This window comes from Bacillus rossius, chromosome 2 (genome assembly GCF_032445375.1).
Source record: "Bacillus rossius redtenbacheri isolate Brsri chromosome 2, Brsri_v3, whole genome shotgun sequence".
In the NCBI taxonomy this organism is placed as follows: Eukaryota; Metazoa; Arthropoda; class Insecta; order Phasmatodea; family Bacillidae; genus Bacillus; species Bacillus rossius.
Genome location: NC_086331.1, coordinates 41,397,550 through 41,418,411, shown reverse-complemented (window position 1 = coordinate 41,418,411; position 20,862 = coordinate 41,397,550).

The window sequence follows — 20,862 nt, the reverse complement described above, 5'->3', positions numbered from 1 at the left end:
TCGCACCTCAACGAAGTAGCCACTATATTCAAAGAACTGAGGGAAGCATTCTACATACAATAATGACTTGTTTTACTGACATGTGAATAAAATGGAAAAATTAATTAATTTTTGGATTTTGAAAGTGATAGTTTTATATCACGAAAATTGATTTCAAACTAAGACCGACTTCTCAAAACAAAATTTATAACTAAAAGAATTAAATAACCACATGGAGAGTAATAATAATGTAATTCCAGCAATCAGGGCATTGTTCGATCAAAATTAAATTGAATTTAGTTGAAGCCAAATGCAGCACTTGGAGCTGTTGGAGAACTTGGAGCACTTGGAGCATAAGAGCACTTGGTACAATTGAAGCTTTGGTTCAAATGGAGCAGTTTGAGCACATGGAGCACTTTAAGTTATTGGAGCACTTGGAGCATTGGAGCACTTGGAGCACTAGGATAATTGGAGAATTGGAGTTGGAGCACTTGGGAAATTTGAGAAATTGGAGTAATTGGAAAAATTCGGCAATTTGAGGACTTAGAGAATTGGAGTATTTTGAGCATTGGGGCACTTGGAGTAGTTGTAACTTTGAGAAATTGAAGTAGTTGGAGCACTTGAAGCATTTTGAGCACTTGGAGCACTTGGAGCTGTGGAGCATTTGGAGCACTTGGGCAATTGGAGCATTGGAACAATTGGAAGCTTCTTAAACATTTAGCTAAGTAAGAGTATGATTTGTTTTATTTAATTTAAAGACAATAAAATTATTACATTTCAAAACGGAATTAAAATTGACTGTTATTTTGACTCGTGTATCGATGGAAAATTATTGCTTTTTTTTCTCGCATCTTATATCAGTCGCTGTAAGTATTTATGTGATGTCGTGACGACGGAATCCTCAGTCCCATCTTACCGCGGTGCAGTACATATCGATTCTCTTCAGTGTGTTTCCTTAGATTAAGTTGGTATTTGAATGTTGACTTTCGCGACCAGACTACCATCGGCAGTGCAGAACATGATGGCATGTCAACCGCTGCGGAGACTTATATGGTATCGGAGAACTCGATGGCAGTGACACCAACGGCAGCGCATATCTCAATGGCATGTGTAATAACAGCTGCAGAGGATAAATCAGCCAGGGATGATTTATGCGCTGAAGTTTTGCCAGGAACCTTGGAAACTTTAATGAATGATGGAATTTCATTACTGCAGTGCATATATTGTGGTTCAACTAACACTACCACTTCAAATGCTTGCAGGGATGAAAGAGGTTAATGACGGAATAATGCACGAAGAATACTATTTCACTGCTTTAAATGTGGTAAATTAATTTCACTGCTAAATAGTCTAAATCGACATTATGGAATCTGCACTGATTTAGTTAAGTGCGAGCAAGAATATGTTTGTAAAATTTTATATGTCTGTTGTTTTGACTCGCGTCTCACGCCAGTTGCTGCGAGTATTTAGGTGATGTTCTGGTGATGAGAAACTCAGTACACCTCTGGTTGTGGTGCAGTGGGGGTGGTCATGCTTTATTCAGCTCACATAAAGGTCCAGTATCTGTGATTTTTGGAGAACTTGATGGCATCATTACCATCATTAACGTTGACCTGAATTGAATGTTTACCATCAACATCGCAGACACCAATGGCAGAGTTTCTGACAATTCCAGAGATCCCGATGGCGACGACGAGGCATATCCTGTTTGAAACTACGCCAACAGTTGTGCTTACTGTTCCAACAGCGCACGAGATTTTGCCGCCTGCAGTGTCTTCAGCAGCAGAACACTGTATGTCCACGGTATCAGTGACATCGATAAATGATGCTGCAACTATCAGTGTTACAACACCTGAGTGTATGTACTGTGACAACATAAAAAAATTAAAAATTCGTCGTTACATAATACACCATTGTTATAATAACTCTGAACGCTTTAAATATCAGTGCAACAGGTGTAGTAACCAGTTTCCACACTACAGAAAATTAAAGAGGCACATCAGGAATTGTGACCGAGTCTTTGGCGCATTCAACCGAATCAAACTGTATCTTCTGTGGCAAGATATTTGTATGCATAAAATATGCAAGGCATGATGAAATATATCACTGTCCTTATAACAAAAATAAGATCTCTCTGCTGTGTGAAAAATGTTTTAATCAACTGTTATGTGGAACTGCTCTGAAAAGACTTGTAAAGACATACAAAAGTCTTGCTTTTTAGTCAAAGAATAATGTAAATATCGGTAAATTATAGTGATTTGTTAAATTTTTGGTTCTTGTAGTAGGGTAGAAATTAAGTAATAAATTTATTTTGTGGTTTTCTTTTTCGAACCTGTAATGTTTTGGTAATTGTAATTAAATAATATTTTTTAATTAAAATAAATGGTTCTTGAATTGATGGAGTATCGAATAGGGGTGATTGATTCATTTTTTTTTAAATATATATGTATTTTGAATTTTTGGGTTTTTTCGAAATTTAAAATTTAATAGTTACATAATTTCAATAAATGTTTATTGCACTCTAGTGGGTAAACATGAAACTAATATGGCAGCAGCGCACTCTGGCAGACAAAAACAATGTCAGATTCAAGATGGTGGCCTCTAGCAAACGAAAACAAGATGGCCGCAATGACGCCATACTGGCTGATGTATCTGCCTTGGACTTAGTTGTGAGAGGTCAGTCTGCTGTTGGCTTCTGTAAAGGAAGGTTCTAGCACCATTTTAAAATCGACTGCCCTCACCATCTTCAAACCAAGTATATTTTATAAATTTAATTATAAAACTTTAATCAAGTCCTTTTTTTATGAATTTTAAATTTTTCCCCATAAAAATCGGAAGAAAATGATGGATTTTTAAGATTGCGGACGTAACGAAAATTGCAACGTTAGGGAGTGGGTCATTCGATTCCATGATAACGGAAAGTTTTCGTTAAAAGTTTATATTTTAAGGTATTTATTTATTTTAAATTTTTTCTTTTAAAATAGTATAATAATATTGGATTCTATAATGGCAGCAATAACGAAAATTGCTAATATAAAATCACAAACTGGCATTAAGTTCTAGAATTCAAGATGGCGGAATACAAAATGGTGGCCCAAAATTTCCGAAAAACAAATGGTCAGATCCAAAATGCGTCAAAGGTCAAGTTCAAAGGTCAAGGTCATTTAATATGGCCACCGTGACATCGGAGTGGTTGGTCATTAACCCCTCCTCGTTACTCACTCCGACTCCAGTCTAAGGAGGAAAAAAGATATACTACTCCGAGTGCTTCTGGTTAGTCCTGAGAAGACAATTTCTGCATGTATTATTTTTCGTAATGATACAAGCAACTGTTATTTAGAGTTTCGTTTAGTTAGTGAATTCCTGTTAACAAATAAGCGATTACGATAATTTTTAAAGTATAAAATAAACAAAATAAAAGATTGTGGGCGTAACTAAAAGTGCAACAGTGACATCATATGCCATGATGACATCAGAGGCTTATAGGAGGCTGTAGACATGGATGGTTAAGTCTCTATAGGGACAAGGTGTTCTTTCTAAGGCAAAATGACTTTTCAAAGATGGTGGAAAACACCATACACCACCGCCTGGCACCTGTGCCCGCACCGGCTAATCTATACTACCGAATATGATACTTTGAGACAATTTCCGCTTTCAGTTTGGATGATGTGATTAATTAAAAAATATATATATCAAAAACCTCAACGGTACACTTTTTTCATCTACTGATAAAAAGGCAGTTTTTGGATCAAATTTATTTGGGATAGGCATAAATCATTAAAATTGGACACAGCATCGTCTGCATTAAAATATAATGAGATTCCACTATCGAAGATACAGCACCAAGTGATAGTACTACAGGAAGAAAATAATGACCAGTTTCCTAAGATGAGTCATAAAGGATTTAGTCTTCCCACAATATTATATGATGAATTTTCTGTTTCTCAAACTGAAGTATTAAATAATATTAATTAATACCATGACAGAACCCACACCTTTACAGAAAATAAGTACAAAATGGAAGAATTTGAAGCTAACAAGACAGGCGATTATGTAGTGAGACCAAAACGACGTTAACGATGTGCTAAAATATATTATTCTTTTAAAGCTAGTAATGGTTACTGAGACGATGCCGATGGTGACTTTGAAACTGATGTAAAATTGAAAGACTTCATATAGCTTTAAAAAATTAAAAATAAATATGCATGGAAGATGAGAGAAGCAGAATAAATTGATTTCATTATATTTGTAAAATCCTAACATAATAATTACAGGTTGGTAAACACTTATATAGGCCTATAGTTTGTTGAATGGAGGAAACTATTCACACCTCAATGAAGTAGACTGTATATTCCGTGATCTAAAAAGTACAGTATCCATACAATAATGAATTGTTTCACCTGCTTGTACATGAATATTGAAAAAAAATATAAATCGATTAATTGGATTTCCAAAATATATTATTTATTCTTCGTATCTGTTTTCTAAGACTTCATTCTTTTAGTACCCTATCGTATCCAAACGACTCTATCCATCTAATGAGATTGTATCCTTTTGAAAAGACAATGTTCTTCTGATGATATCGTAACCCTCTGATGAAATCGCATCCCTCTGATTAGATCTTATCCCTTTCATAAGATGGTATCACTCTGATAATATTGTGTCCCGGTGATAAAGTCGTATTCCTCTATATATATTGTAACACTTTGATGACATTTTATCCCTCTGAATGTATTGTATACTTTAGAAGATTTCGTATCAATCTAATGACAACACATCACTCTGATAAGATCGTATCCCTCTGATGTTATCGTACCCCAATGATCAAATCATATCTCTCTGATGATATCGTATTCCTCTTTGTTTCCCTCTGAATAGATTGTATCCCTAAGAAAAGATCGTAAAATTTGATGAGATCATCTTTACACTCTGTTAAAATCATATCCGTCTGATGATATCTTATTCCTCTAATGATATCGCATCCCTCTAATAATTTTCTACCCCACTGATGGAAATGTATCCCTCTAAAGAAATGTACGTAGTCAAGTGTGTATTATCGGATCATACTATTGAGATTGTATCCCTGTGGCTATATTGTATCCATGTGAGGAGATCGTTGCCCTGTGGTGAGATAGTATCCCTGCGATGACATCGTATCCCTCTGATAATAATGTATCCTACAAAGTTGAATTTTCGTACAAATGTGTGTTCTTTTCGTTAAATGTACTTTCTTCTTTTAAATGTGCCTACAATTTTGCTACATTTGGAATGTTCTTACAAATGTACTTTGTTTTTGTCAAATGTGCATCCTATTGTTTTGACTAGCATATTAATGTAAATGTATCGTGTTTCGATTCGCATTTTATTCCAGCGGCCATGGGCGTATAAGCGAGTAACATACGACAGTGTCACACTGTCCATCTCTGATAGTGGTGTAGTTCTGGATCGGCTCTCTTCAATACGTTTCCAGATATTAATATGGTTTTCCAATGACGACCTTGAAGAACTGTCCATAATCACCATCACAGACCTTGTGGCAGTGATGCCAACAACTGCAGAGATCTTGGTGGATGGTCTAGCATCATCGTTGGGGACACAGCTTTCTGGGACGGTGACGGCAGTGGAGACAACGATGGCAGCGATAGCGACGGCGACTCGGGTCCCGTTGGCATCATCGACGACAACCGCGAATAACTTAATGGAAGTTGTTGCATGGAAAGTGGAGATCTCGTCAGTGACTACACAGATCCTAATGAAATGTTTATAATCCTCGCCGACAACAATAGAGGAGACTTCAACAGACGTGGTTCTACCACCAGAAGAGACTTAATGCCTACAGTGCTGGCTGCAGAGAAAACCTAGTTGAATGATGTTTCGCAATTGAAGGAAACTTCAATGGATACAGTACCACTAGCATCAAAGATATCCACAGAAGGTGAATCGGTGTCTGCCCAGCATCGGTGTCGTTACTGTGACGAGATTTCCTCGGACAATGGTAATTTATTTCGATGCGAGAAGAGAGAATATGCTAAAAAAACTTTCTTCGCAAATTGTTTAGCTGTAATAAGTGTCGCAAGCAATTTAAAAGAAATGAATAGTTGAAAAGATACGAAGACGTGCAAAGGCCTGTTGTTTGATATAAATAAAGGTTTCGCTGCAATAATTATGCATCGATGTGCATAAGATTACACCGGGAATTTGTACTAAAGCAGTTATATCAACATCCGGTTCGAGACTAAAATAATCCACTTCTTCGGCTAGACATTATTGCAGATACTGCGAAATGTCGTTTGCATTTGTCCATGATGCACAAAGATACGATGGAATAAATGCATGAATAATCCTTCTCGTATGAAGTTTCGCTGTGATGAATGTCAAGCGTAGTTTACTCGTATTGGAAATTTGAGATGACACGCGTAAACTGTTAAGGTTTAATTCCATGTGCCTACTGTGGAACTACCCTCAGACATTTTGGCTCGTAGGTTTATGTTGAAGATTCGTATGCATACAATCACGCAAGCAGATGTGCAGCAACCGATTGCGATGATGACTTGACGTGAAACTGTACCCAAGACTGTGCTCCGTGCATTACAGGAAAATTATAATGGATTTTACTTGACAAATACAGCATTCCATGGAACATGTTAGGACTTTTATTAGCTGAACAGCTACCTTGCACAAAGATGTTTGTGTACCTTTGTAACTGTTGTCAATAAGAATATTGTTAATCAACTTAAAGAAGTTTTGGAACACATTCGGTCAGTGAATTATAATTTGTGTCTGGAATGCACTTACGGTAATCCTATGCCATTTCAAGACCAGTATTGCAAAAGTGCAATGAAGACGATGAATACTGATCTTTAACTATCACACAAACGCAGAGGAGCCTGAAATTATTATATTGAAAAATTCTGTCACGAAGATAGTTAGGGAAGAGGTAGCAGATAGACGCTCATCCACATGGATCGATTGTAACTGAGTACAAAAAGACTCCGCTCATTTAAAAGTAACATTTATTATTTGCTTGTAACTGTGAACTTGTAGAGTAGAAATTTCGTTATACTTTTTATTTATATATTTCTGGTGTTTATATTTCTCGAAACTGTCACTTTTTTTGTAATTTTAACTTAATTAATTTTTGTCGTCATCCAGAGGTCAAATATATAATAAAATCGATTTAATCCGTCTTTATTTGAACAACATATTTTTTTAATCAATTTTGGTAATTTTCCCTGAATTTTTTAGCTTTAAATTTACAGAATTTTTGAAGTAAATAGTCAATACGTGTACAAGATGGCGGACGCCACGGTAATAAATACTACTTCACAATATCGGGCAAAAATTATAATAATATGGTGACAGCACCCATTAGAAGATGAAATTGAGATGGATACCACTACCAGACTTCAATAAGATGGCGGACCCAAGTTGGCTGCCAAGACATCATACTGGCTGGCATAATATCTGCCTTGGCATTAGGGGTGGGAGGTGAGTCTGCTGGTGGTTTCCGTGGAGGAAGGATATTTCACCATTTTTAATGTGATGACCTCGTCGGATTCGGACCGAGTACTCCATGATGCAAGTTCTTTTTTAGTTTTATGTAACTAATTTCTTTTTTAATTTAAAAAATTTTCGTGTTAACATTGGTTAAAAATTAAGGATTTTCAAGATGGCAGTAATGACAAAATTGCCAACCTAGAGTTTGGGAAGTTAGATTTAAAGATAACAGCTTCGTTTTTATAATCTAAAAAGTGGCCGTGACATAAATCTAAAATGGTAGACATGTTATTAGAATTCAGTTTGGCGACTGTATCGAAAAATGAAATGTTCTGAGATTTGTGTGCTCGATGCTAAGATGTCGGAATCCAAAATGGCGACTGAGTTCAAAGGTCAAGGTAATATTTCAAGGACAAGTTCAAAGTTATATGTTAAAATTAAAGTACAAAGATTAAGATCAATGGTCAAAGTCAATGGTCAATGTCAACGTTTCCTCCCCCCCCCCCCCCCCCAGATGCTTATTGGTGGCTTGCCCATGTGAATTAATCTTCTTTGGTGACAATTCAAGGCTCAGACATTTTTGGGTAATCAAATGAGTATTTTTTCTTAAAAACGGGAATATTTTCCTGAAAAAGAGAAATTCGATGTAATTTTGAATAATTATTGAGGAATTTTGATGGAATACGTCATCTAAGATGGTCAGTGTACGTAAAAGTGATCGGTCACTGACTTCATCCACAATACACACTCCTACTCCAGTTCCAGTACCGGCAAGCTATACTAACGTCAACTATGTAGTCAAGACTAAATATTATAATCAAAAACTTTTGGTCTTGTGTTAGATTATAACCATACAATTGATTTGACACCTTGATTACTGTTGTTTGCTTGAAAAAAGGTGTGACTTGTTTGAAATAAATGTGAAGTACCAAAAAAATATATATATATAACTTGGCCTATACACCTGACATAGATGACCTGGCATTTTGGTCAATAGTAAATTACCAAGTTGGAAGGTATTCCAAGTTTCGAAAAATTAGACCTCTATTGTTGGCACAGCGACAACGTATTTAGTTCGTCGGACAGGTACTTTGTATGGATTCGTTTTTTTAGAGAGAATTATTAATAAACTTTAATAAATAACCGAACCAAAGGCGATAATATGTATTGAATCATTTTTTATATTAAGAGGTGAAATTTTTGATGATGTTAAGAGTTCTTTTCAGAATTTCTATGCTAATTATTACAAATTCATAAGATGGCAGTCAATATATTAATAGTTTACTGGAGGATGGTAGATAAGAAATCAAAGACCCTTTTTGACTTTCCACCATGTTAAATTGTTTACAAATTATTTTTACAAAATTTAATTCTTTTTTGCAGAAAGAAAGGATTCAAACGAAGATAGGAATCGATATAAGTTAATGAGATATTTTGATGATTTAAGGAATTTTTCCCGAATTTCTATGTCAATAACATAGGATTTCAAGATGGCAGGCAAGATGGCTGTCATGACATCATACTGTAAAATGTAATATATTCCTTGCAATAGTGGTGGGGGCCAGTCTACCAGTGGCTTCCGTGGAGGAAGAAGAATCCATCGCATTTTTTTATTGCTTTACGGTTTTTGAACCGTGGATTCCATGACATAAGTGTTTTTTGAATTATTTTTTTAAATTGTAATAAATTAATTTTTATTAATTTTTAAATTTACCCGATATTATAGCTTAATTATTACGGATTTTCAAGATGGCGGAGTTGATGTCATAATTCAAAATGGCCGAAAGTTCTAGAAATTTAAATGACAAGCCTTATGTTAACAAGATTTTTATTTAAAAAATTGTTTAATTGTGTGTAGGTATTTGTAAAATTTTTATATATATTTAAAAAAATTTTCTTCGTCAGAATTATAGCTATGAATAAAATGGATTAAATAACTAAAAACATATGAAGCAAACAATTTTTCGAATTTTTTCCTAATTTTTTGTCCAAAAATTAAAGAATTTCATGTTTATGGTCAAATTCCATGTCATGACCTATGATGGGGCTTTTGAGGAATATTGACCGTCTTTGAGAAAAATCACCCCTCTCTGTGGAAAATTACTCCTCGCTGTGTAAAATTGCTCTTGTCTGTGGAAAATTGGCTCTCTCTGTGGAAATTTGGCAATTCTGGATTTATTGAGGGGAAAAAATGGGAAAATTTACAGATAAATGGAAATGTTTTCCTCAAAATAGGAAAATTTATATGAATATTTAGGATTTTAGTCATTTTTGAGGAATTTTAAGGAATTTTCATACAAAGATGACTGCCGTGACGTCATGGCGGTCAGCACTTCAGCGCTTGAACCTGTGTTAGATCCGCCATTTACATACTACATACATGTTAAACGAAATCACGGAAAACATTTCCATTATTGGATACAATTTTTTTTAATATTTTTTTTAAAACCCCACTGCCTAATTTATTGTAATTTTTTGAGCAATTATTAATTCCTATTTGGCGACTGTGAGTGGTGTGAAAAGAAGCGAACCATATCTTACGAAAACAAATTAATAATAGTTACTTTTACAGTCAGATTATGTAGAATATTTGCAAGATTAATTACAATAGAGCCTATGTACTATGTAGAATGTATACTTGGTCGATCAACATGCTCTGACCTAGAGCTTCTTTGCCTTTGCGTCTAGCGAGCGCAGACCACTTGCTCTTACGCAATTACTTTCGTAATTGCGGTTTCAAGCGCGCGTTTTCACTACAACAGAGCAAATAAGGGTTGTGTCATTTCATGTTTTATATTTTAGGCAATGCATTCTTTTGCTTAAAAAATCTTAGAAAATACATTTTTCGCTATTTAAAAAAAAATATTTTAACTACCACATAGGAGACAAGTATCCTAAACAAAACCTATTGCACGATAAAAGAATAATATATTATGTGGCTGATACAAAATAATGTTTTTAATATTAGCTTTACCAATTAGTGTTTCTTTGGCACGAAACAAAAAATTTGCAGGATGTGTCTCGTTAGTGACAGCAACATTGGGCTGTCAATTAATAAAGGGTCTCTTGGGACTTTATAATTGTTTGGTTTGTAACCACAAATTTTATTTGTTCATATTGACAACAATGTTTGTAGTTGTCACAAATCTGTTCACCCCATTAACCTTCCGCACTAGGCCAATGTTGTATGCTTTAACTAAATTCATGAGAAAATACTAACGCTATATCTCCATAAACGTGTTGTTTGTGAAAGTTGACAGGGCAAATCAGCCAAGTCTCTAGATGCATGTGTTCACTTGCAGACTCCAGCGACCTGCAGTTCGCGGTGCGAGCCAGCAATTGCGTGTCCAAGGCCGCCAAGACGCACAGCTTCCGCAAGCTGAAGGCACCGTCCAGGTGCCGGGAGTGCGACTGCTACGTGTATTTCCAGGGCGTCGAGTGCAGCGAGGTGAGGGCAGGTGGTGTTACCAGCTATGCCGCGTCTGTCCGTGACTGTACACTGCTGCAGCGAGTTCTGCCGGCCATCGCTGCCATTGTCTAGACTGGCCAGGTTTTTTATTCCGGGCTGTGACGTCTCCTTCGGGCTGGAAGGATCATACAGTTGCCATCTTCAAGAGAGCAGTTGCTTACAGTTGCCTAACTGCTTTCTTGGGAATATAAGTTACCTACGGTCGTCTAAATGTGGGTATCGGTTACCTACTATCGTCATCTTCAGGGTAGCATTTACCTGAAGTTGCCATATTACGGGTAGCATCTACCTATTGGTGACAAATTCAGAGAAGTAGTTGTAACCTGTCGTCAACCGTAGGGTAGCAGTTGTAACCTGTCGTCAACCGTAGGGTAGCAGTTGTAACCTGTCGTCAACTGTAGGGTAGCAGTTGTAACCTGTCGTCAACCGTAGGGTATCTGTTACCTACAGTTGCCATATTTAGTGTGGAAGGTACATATATTTGCCATAATACGGGAAAAATTAATCTACAGTTAGCATTTTTCCAACAGTTAAAATCGTTAAGCTAGCAGTTACTTACAGTTAACCAACAGTCGGTAACTGTAATGTCGACCAAAAATTTCAATTTCAGTTTTTTTTTTTAAATTTGACATGGCTAAAACCTGTTACATTCCTCAGTCATAACAGAGTAAACCCAAGTTATGTTCACTCTCTCTTGAAGACTGGGGTGGTTAGTGAATTTTATAGTTTGAGAAGGCAAAATAATGATTTCGTCTGGATATAAGTACCTCTGTTTTTATTTTACTTTTGATTATTTGCACAGTATGATGATATTTAACAAATTGATTAACAAAAAAATATATATAAAATTGATTTAAAATCACGTTTTTAAAAGAATTGGCCGGCCATTATTAGACAATTTCATTGATCATTAACACAATTTAAATAAAATACGCAACAATAAATATATTGATTTCCTTTTACAATAAGCACCCTAAGAGTTAGTAAGTCCTGAATAAAAAAAAAATTTATGGTGTGAAAATCAGTTCAACTTCGTGGCTTAATGTTATTCTGAAGATCTAAAAACAGAAGAACTGGGAGTTTGACGTTGGCTGACCAAAGTTATGCTGCTAACGAGGCGTCCGGGCACCTTAGTCGTCCCCATTGGTGGAGGAAGGACTCGAAAGTGGAGTGGTCACTTCAGCATTTGGTCCATGGGAACTTGTTCGTTTCTTGGAAACTTGTCAGTTTCTTGGACCCTGTCTGTGAACAGATCCGAAACATATATGTTCATGACTGGTTTACAGACAGTTGGCAAAATTGGCAGAAAATGCCTTTTAATCGCAATGATGGTCGGGGAATAAAGGTTGTAAAAACCCACCAAACAGGGAGATGGCTTCCAGGATCAGCCTGGGTGCTGATCTCGCGAACTCGCGGTTGCCGCGGACGTTTCCATGATTTAATAAAATTAATTAATAAATTATGATTAACACAACATGACTACTCCTACGAGGTAAACCTACACATACTGACTAAATACTAATCACTAAAGTTGTGGGAATCATATCCCTTGCCGAGCTGATTACATCTTAAAAAACGGAGTGACGTCCTGATGCCGGAGATACGGAGTGGTCAGTCCAGATTCGCGGCGCGCAGTAAGTTTGGGGCGGCAGCGACGCGCAATTAAAAGGCGAAGTTAAACAAAAGAAAGGGGGGAGGCTTCGGCTTCCTGACCGAAAGTTTCCGAAGATTACCGAGAGGCTTGTCGAAAAATACTGACTTCGATATTTGAAGTTAGTGGTACTGGCCGATGTCAGCGCGACCTACTGAGGTGTGTCTGAGCCAAGTAGAGGTCGACTCACACGAGGCGACAGTTAAAGCATGGTGTTTATGGAGCGGACTATGCCAGCGCTCTGGTGGCCTGGGAAGGAACTACCGGGTACTGGTTGCTGCGGGAGAGCCAGAGGGCAGTTTTTAGTGAGCATTCGAACACCCAGGGGAACTGATTCGCAACACTGCCGCTAGGTGGCATAAGCATGTATTTTTTTGGACTGAGTCGTGGCCTTGGGACAGGCCGACCCTGGCCGGGGTTAGTGGCCGGTCAGTGCTCTGGCCAGTGTTCCCAGGAAAACTTGGGAAGGGTGGGGGGTTAAAACTGCGGTAACAGGGGGAACGAGACTCTACTGAGCCCGGAGGCGTGACTGGATGTTGTTGAAAATGACTCGAGATCATGCAAAGAAGTGCGAGGTCTTAGAAACTGCCTGCCCTGAGAGATTGCAGGACCTAGCAGTTCTTGTCACGGCTTGGAGGTGAATTACAGGTAACGTTCGTGCGCCAAGGCGGGAATAAAATGATACACAGACTGAGTCGCAAAAGACTCGGGAAAAACGGATCTAGGGCTGGAAAAAATTGGGGAGACAGGTCTGACAAAGATTAAACTGAAGTGTACAGGAGGAGGAACAAGTTTAAGTTCTTGCAGCAAGACAATAAAATGACCGGCTACAGAATATATTAAAAAATTTAAATTTAAAATTGTGCCTAAAATACTAATTCGCGGCACAAACCCACAAGCCTGGCCAGCTCATAACGACTACTCACGAAATAGCAGCATGACAACTGTTTGATGTGCACAAACTATTTCCCGCTGGCTGCTGTGCCAGCTTAGATGCAGCCCTTTTGAGTTTTGAGTGATGACACCAGTTGCACTGTTGTTCCTATAACATTATTGCCAGGTCCAATTGAAATGCATCTTTTGTTCCATTGAAATTCGTAGAACAATATTTCAGTCAAAATTTTGATTGAACCATTCGTGCTAAACTGTTTTTCTTCTAAATTTACTATTAAAAATATTAGAATAATTAACAACTAAGGGAGAGTTTTTTTTATATTGGCTTCAGGAAAAAAATTAAATAATTATGTAAAGTATGGAATTTTTACTGACAGTTTCGTCAATCCTCGATGGGTCTAGGTGCATGTGACCACAATGTAAGAATTAGGCCTATAACAGGTGATTAAAAACGGTTGTGTTACACTTCGCTTTGATTCTCTTGTCTAGTGACATGCTAGTAGAATATAATAGCCGGTCCGTGGAATGGCTTCTTGCTATAGAGCCGGAGCTGATGTCCGCCATCTTCGATTATGATGTCATGGTGGCTATCTTGGATGAACTTTTATTTGACTTTTGACCTTATGTTGAACACATTGGCTTTCTTGGATGACCTTAACATTGACCCTTGACCTTGACCCCTTGGATATGCCATTTTGGATCCGCCATCGTAGATCTACCATCTCTTATTGCATCATTTTTTATCTGTCATCATAGATTCCAACATTTTTCCCGTCTTTTTGTTTTATAGAACTCTCCGCCATTTTAAATTATGAGTTCACCATTGCAATTTTCGTTATAGCTGCAATCTTGAAAATCTGTAATTATTATCAGATATATTTGGAAAAAATTTTGACATTGTTAATAAAATGTTGTTTGAATATTTTAATAAAGTATAATTTCAAAAACGCACTTACGTCATGGAACTCGCAGTATCTCTGTTAGATTCTGGTGAGGGCAAAAAAATGGCGACCGATACTTCCTCCACAATATCCGCTGGCAGACTGGCCTCCCACCACTAATTGCAAGGTATATATACCGCCAGCTAGTATTACATCATGTCTGCCATCATGTTATGGATTGTTAAAGTCCGCCATCTTGTTATTGTATGCTATAGTGTATTGTCACCATAGTAGTATGTGAATGTCGGTCCGGAAACAGGCGCCAGGCGGTGGTAGTGGTGTCGCTGTCATCCATCTTGGATTCTGACGTCACGGCGGCCATCTTGTATATGTGAAACGAGACACAGCGTAACGGGACAAGTATATCACAGCGGCCATCTTAAATGACCTCGACATTGACATTTGACCTTGACCTTGACCCCGGCAGCCATATTGGATTCGCCATCTTGGTTTAGCGTAACGGGACACAGTGTAACGTGACAAGTATGTCACGGTCGCTATCTTAAAAATACGCCATCTTTAAATCGAGCGCCCCACTCATTATGATGAAATTTTCGTCTCTTTCGCCATATTGATTTTCTCTGTTCCGCTGGAGGCCGCCATCTTGGATACCATCGACTCTGTTTCTGTTGTTTGTTCCTAGATAGCGCCAATGTCGCTCTTGATTTTTTTCTGTTCCACTAGAGGCCGCCATCTTGGATACCGTCGACTTTATTTCTGTCGTTTGTTCCTAGATAGCGCCAGCGGCGCTCTTGATTTTTTTTTCTGTTCCACTGGAGGACGCCATATTAAATACCATCGACTTTGTTTCTGTTGTTTGTTCCTAGATAGCACCAGCGTCACTCTGTCTCATCACATAAGGTCGATGTTTCATTACCTACCAGAGCTATTATGGTCCTTATCGACATATCAAATTTATTTTTTTATGCAAAATACATTGGAAGCGCTGTGATTCGAACCATTGCAGCTCTGATCTCTAGGTTGGAAAACATACGCCTTTAACCACTCGGCTATCGAGTCATTTGCCACACTGAGAATTAAATAAGGCATATAAAAAAATAACATGCATATTCGGACTTGGATTTTTTTTTTAATTTTAAGTAATAATAGCACTTCATGTTAGAGACAGAACCGCCATCTTGTATTATGTCGTAACTGTTGCAATTATCGTTACGCCCACGATCATTAAAATCCGCAATTTTTATGTTAGAAAATCGGGAAATTTTTTAAAAATCATTAAAAATTGAATAATCGAATTAAAATATAAAAATCTTAAAAACCACTGTTGCAGTTATCGTTACGGTCGCCATCTTGGATTATATAAATGTTGCATATTTCGTTACGCCCGTCATCTTGGTTGAGTACTATGCCATCGTTACACTTTATGTTACGACCATCATATTGGATCCTATTAATGTTGCAATTACCATTATAATCGCCAACCTGAAATTTGGATGCCATATTGGAAATTCGTAATTTTTATGCTAGAGATTCGAGTGAAAGTTCAAAATTCATTAAATAAATTTGTAATCTATATACTGATTGATTAGATCGACTTAAGTCCTTGGTTCGATCCCTGGCTGATACAAAACAATATTAATATTTTAAAAAAGTACCACTAAAGTGACAGGTTTGAGAAAATAAAAACACTGCAAGTTCTTTTTAAAAAAAAAAATTTATTACATACATTCTACACTACTACAAGTACAAAAAAAATACACAGACAAATTACCAAAGTTTCTTGGATCTCTCGATTCAAACAGTCTTCTTACTACACGGACTAAGACCTTTACATGACTTTAAATGTCTATTCAGTTTATCAGGTCTACATATTGGTACACCACAATTTTCACACAAAGACGAATTAGCGACTTCATTAAAAGGACAGTGATACATTTCGTGTCGTAGTGCACTTTGAATATTTGCTAATGTTTTGTTACAAAATATACAGCTTGATTCCGATGAATGTACAGCCAGTCTATCACAATTCCTGAGGTGCCGTTTTAATCCTCCATAGAGTATAAACTTGCTTAAACACCTGTTGCACTGATATTTAATGCGTTCAGAGTTATTAATACGATTGTGTAATACATATTCCCGTAATTTGAAGTTTTTGATCTTCTCACAGTACGTGCAGTTGGGTGATGGAACACCGCTGGATGCTACTTCCTTCATCAATGCCACTGGAACTGTTGACAACCATTGTAACACTGCTGACATGTTAACTTCTGAAGCCTTTGAGGTCTGCTCTGCGGAAAATGTTGCACGCGTCGAAATCTCCTGCTGTGCTGAGAGAGCAGGTGTAGCTGTAGACGTCGTTGTCATCGTGCTCTGCACTGATGATTGTAGACCTTCGATCCAGGATGGTGTAGATAGTGGTAATGATGCCATCGAGTTCTCAAGAATAGCTAGATACAGGTCTATTATGATATACAAGTCTAACTATCCGATCCGTTCATCACCGCAGCCAGAGACGGACTGAAGTCCATATCACCAGGGTCTCACTTATAAAGACTCATCAGCCGGTATAACACAAGAGTCAAAACAATAATCATGTTCATTATAATCGCACTTAACTTTCTCGGAGCATTTTTTATAATAAAGATGTAAGCTATCAAGACATGAAATTAGTTTTTTGCACTTATTGCACTGAAATTGTATTCTTTTAACATTATTAGAACAACTGCTTCTTTCATGTCTGCGAGCATTTCAGGTGATAGTAAATGATGCGTCACAGTATTTGCACTGACGCAATGTACGCTCTTCATTAGTTGAAGAATCCATCGCTGATGATGAAACTTCGGATGATAGTGGTATCACATCTGTTTAAAATCTCCTCCAATGTTGACGTCGTCGTTGTCAACGGGATCTGCACCTTCTCCATCGTAGCTGTCGTCAAGGTTCCCGCAGTCGACGGTACAACCTCCATCGAGTTCGACGTTAAAGACGGTAAAGATGCCATCAAGGTCTCAAGAACAGCTAATTGACACGACTTATGCACCAGAAGAAACAAACTAGGCGATACTTACACTGCCGACGTCAGTAACAAACTGAGCGACCTGCTGTTTAGTACTCGCTTATATACATGCACCGTATGGAATAATACGCTAGTCAAATCAAGAACGATTTACAATAATACTAGAGTCAAATATACAAATTAAAAAAGAGGATCATTTGATCGGAAAAAAAAATTTGATCTCTCCAATATACGCCAGGCTCCAAGAGCTACAATTCGCGTCATCAGATCCATCTACATTTTGCTCCTATGCTTCAATTGACCATTAGCTTCAAGTGCTCCAACAGCTCCATCAGCTCCAACACGTAATGTACGCAATGTACGCGCAATACATGCAATTTACGTGCAATAAATGTAATGATCACACAGTACACACATGAAACGGAACGTACACACAGTACACACAGGAAACGGAACGTACACACAGTACACACAGGAAACGTAACGTACACACAGTACACACAGGACACACAGGAACCGTACGTACACACAGTACACACAAGAAACGAAACGTACACACAGTACACACAGGAAACGAAACGTATGCACACAGTACACACTGGAAACGGAACGTACACACAGTTCACACAGGAAACAGAACGTACACACAGTACACACAGGAAACGAAACGTACACACAGTACACACAGGAAACGAAACGTATACACAGTACACACAGGAAACAGAACGTACACACAGTACACACAGGAAACGAAACGTACACACAGTACACACAGGAAACGAAACGTATACACACAGTACACACAGGAAACGGAATTATCACACATACAGTAGCGGAAACACACAGGCTTAGTTGGAAATCAGAATACAAGAAATAAAAACATTAAATTTTTACTTTCAATATTTAATTATTTCTCAACATTACACAAATACAAGTAAAAGAAGCCATTATTGTATGTAGCCAGCTTTCCTCAGTTCTTTGAGTATGAAGGATATTTCTTTGATGCACGAATAGTTTCCTGTACAAAGCCTGCCATGTAGAAGTCTTAGCCGGTCAACCAATATGTTTGGATCTTTCCGTGATGTGTAATCAATCTCTTTTACCACCATCTTACTTGCTTGTTTATTATAAATACTGTTAATATCACAATCGTCCCAGTGAACATAATAAGCATTATCGGATTTATTTATTATAACATGACGTTTCCATCGTTTCGATCTCAGGACATCGCCACATTCTTCGATCTAGTCAGATCTAGGTGCTTCATTACAGTCTATGCCTTTGTCAACAGCTTCAGAGTCACTGTAACAATCACTGTAGAAGACATCCTCTTCACCCAGATTACCGTATGAATTCGCTATCGATGATGTCGAAGTGTCTTCATCGTCTTCATGCTTCCTTTTTAGGTGTCTATCATTTTTATAAAGAATGGAGTATCTACTGAATATAGGCTTGAATGTATTCTCACCTTTCACGGTGTTGATACTTCCATTAGTTTTAGTCTTCACGAAGCCATTAGCATCCTTCAATTTATGTTCTTCCTCACGATCGGGTGAGCTAATACCATCACGCTCAGGACAAGGAAAATTATTATTGTAATGCAGATCACTCTTCTTTAGTCTAGTAGATCCATCGGTGTCCTCTATGCCATAAGTAGTCTTGAATTTACATGTTCTACCATGTCTTTTTAAGCTGTCAATTCGTGTTAACAACCTGCTACAAAGATAACAGCTTTACATGTTGCGTAGTGGGTTTCTAGCACAATCATTCTTCTCATGACGTCTAGCATTCCTTCTCATGGAAAAATCCTTGCCACAGTATCTACAGCGGCTTCCTTCCGATTCAGCTGCAGATAGCAAACCACGATCCATGGTAGCTTCTGTGACTAATGTTAGATACAAACTGTCAGTTTTCTCCAATTGGAACTATTTCTTAAATAGAGTTTATTTAAATGTTTCATCAGCGAGAGTTAAGTTATCTAATGCAAAGCAAATTGATGCAAGTAGTTCTGGCTGTCGTCAACAGATGTCGCCACGTGTTGCTTGCAGGTAAATAATATCTATTTCATTAATGTGGGATGCGAAACGCTCACTATCGATCGCAAAGGAAGGTTGGCTTCGATAGTCTCCAAGGACAATGCAGTTTGTCTTTCATGTTAATGCTTCTCAGCTGTCTCAAAACATATGATTTGTCTGAGTAAGGTTATTATTTTTTAAATCCACCTGATAAAAATATTGTAAGTGCTGATTTATTGACAGAATTTCACCAATTAAATGTAACTCTGAATAGAAATATCATGACTCATTAAGTAAAAAATTCTCATGCAGAGATAGATTTCTCACAAATAATCAGGAGCACTCGGAGAAAACCATCAGATGTTTAGCCAGGAATAATCAGAAACAGTTGGAGAAAGCCATCAATATATTAACAAGAATAATCAGAAGCACTCGGAGAAAACCATCAGATGTCTAGCCAGGAATAATCAGAAACACTTGGAGAAAGCCATTAATATATTAACAAGAATAATCAGAAGCACTCGGAGAAAACCATAAGATGTCTAGTCAGGTATAATCAGGAGCACACGGAGAAATCCACCATAATATAAACAATAATAATCGGAAGCACACGGAGAAAACCACCATATTATTGTCAAAAATAATCGGAAGCACACGGAAAAAACCACCATAATATTGTCAAGAATAATCGGAAGCACACGGAGAAAACCACCACAAGTTTTCTTTGATATCATAAAAATACAGAAAAAATATTTAATAAATAACAAATAAATTAATAAAAAATTTTAAATGACAAAATAAAATACAAAAATTAATAAAAAAAATTCTGGCTTGTACTAGAACTATATCTTTGCTCAAAAATGAGAATTACACAAGCTAACAGAATCTGTATATGTATATTTTGTATTTTATTTTGTTATTTAAATTTTTTTATTAATTTATTTGTTATTTATTAAATATTATATCTGTATTTTTATAATATCAAAGAAAACTTGTGGTGGTTTTCTCCGTGTGCTTCCGATTATTCTTGACAATATTATGGTGGTTTTCTCCGTGTGCTTCCGATTATTCTTGACAATATTATGGTGGTTTTCTCCGTGTGCTTCCGATTATTATTGTTAATATTATGGTGGATTTCTCCGTGTGCTCCTGATTATACCTGACTAGACATCTTATGGTTTTTTCCGAGTGCTTCTGATTATTCTTTTTAATATATTAATGGCTTTCATCTAAGTGTTTCTGCATATTCCTGGCTAGACATCTGATGGTTTTCTCCAAGTGCTTCTGATTATTCTTGTTAATATATTGATGGCTTTCTCCAAGTGTTTCTGATTATTCCTGGCTAGACATCTGATGGTTTTCTCCGAGTGCTCCTGATTATTTGTGAGAAATCTATCTCTGCATGAGAAATTTTTACTTAATGAGTCATGACATTTCTG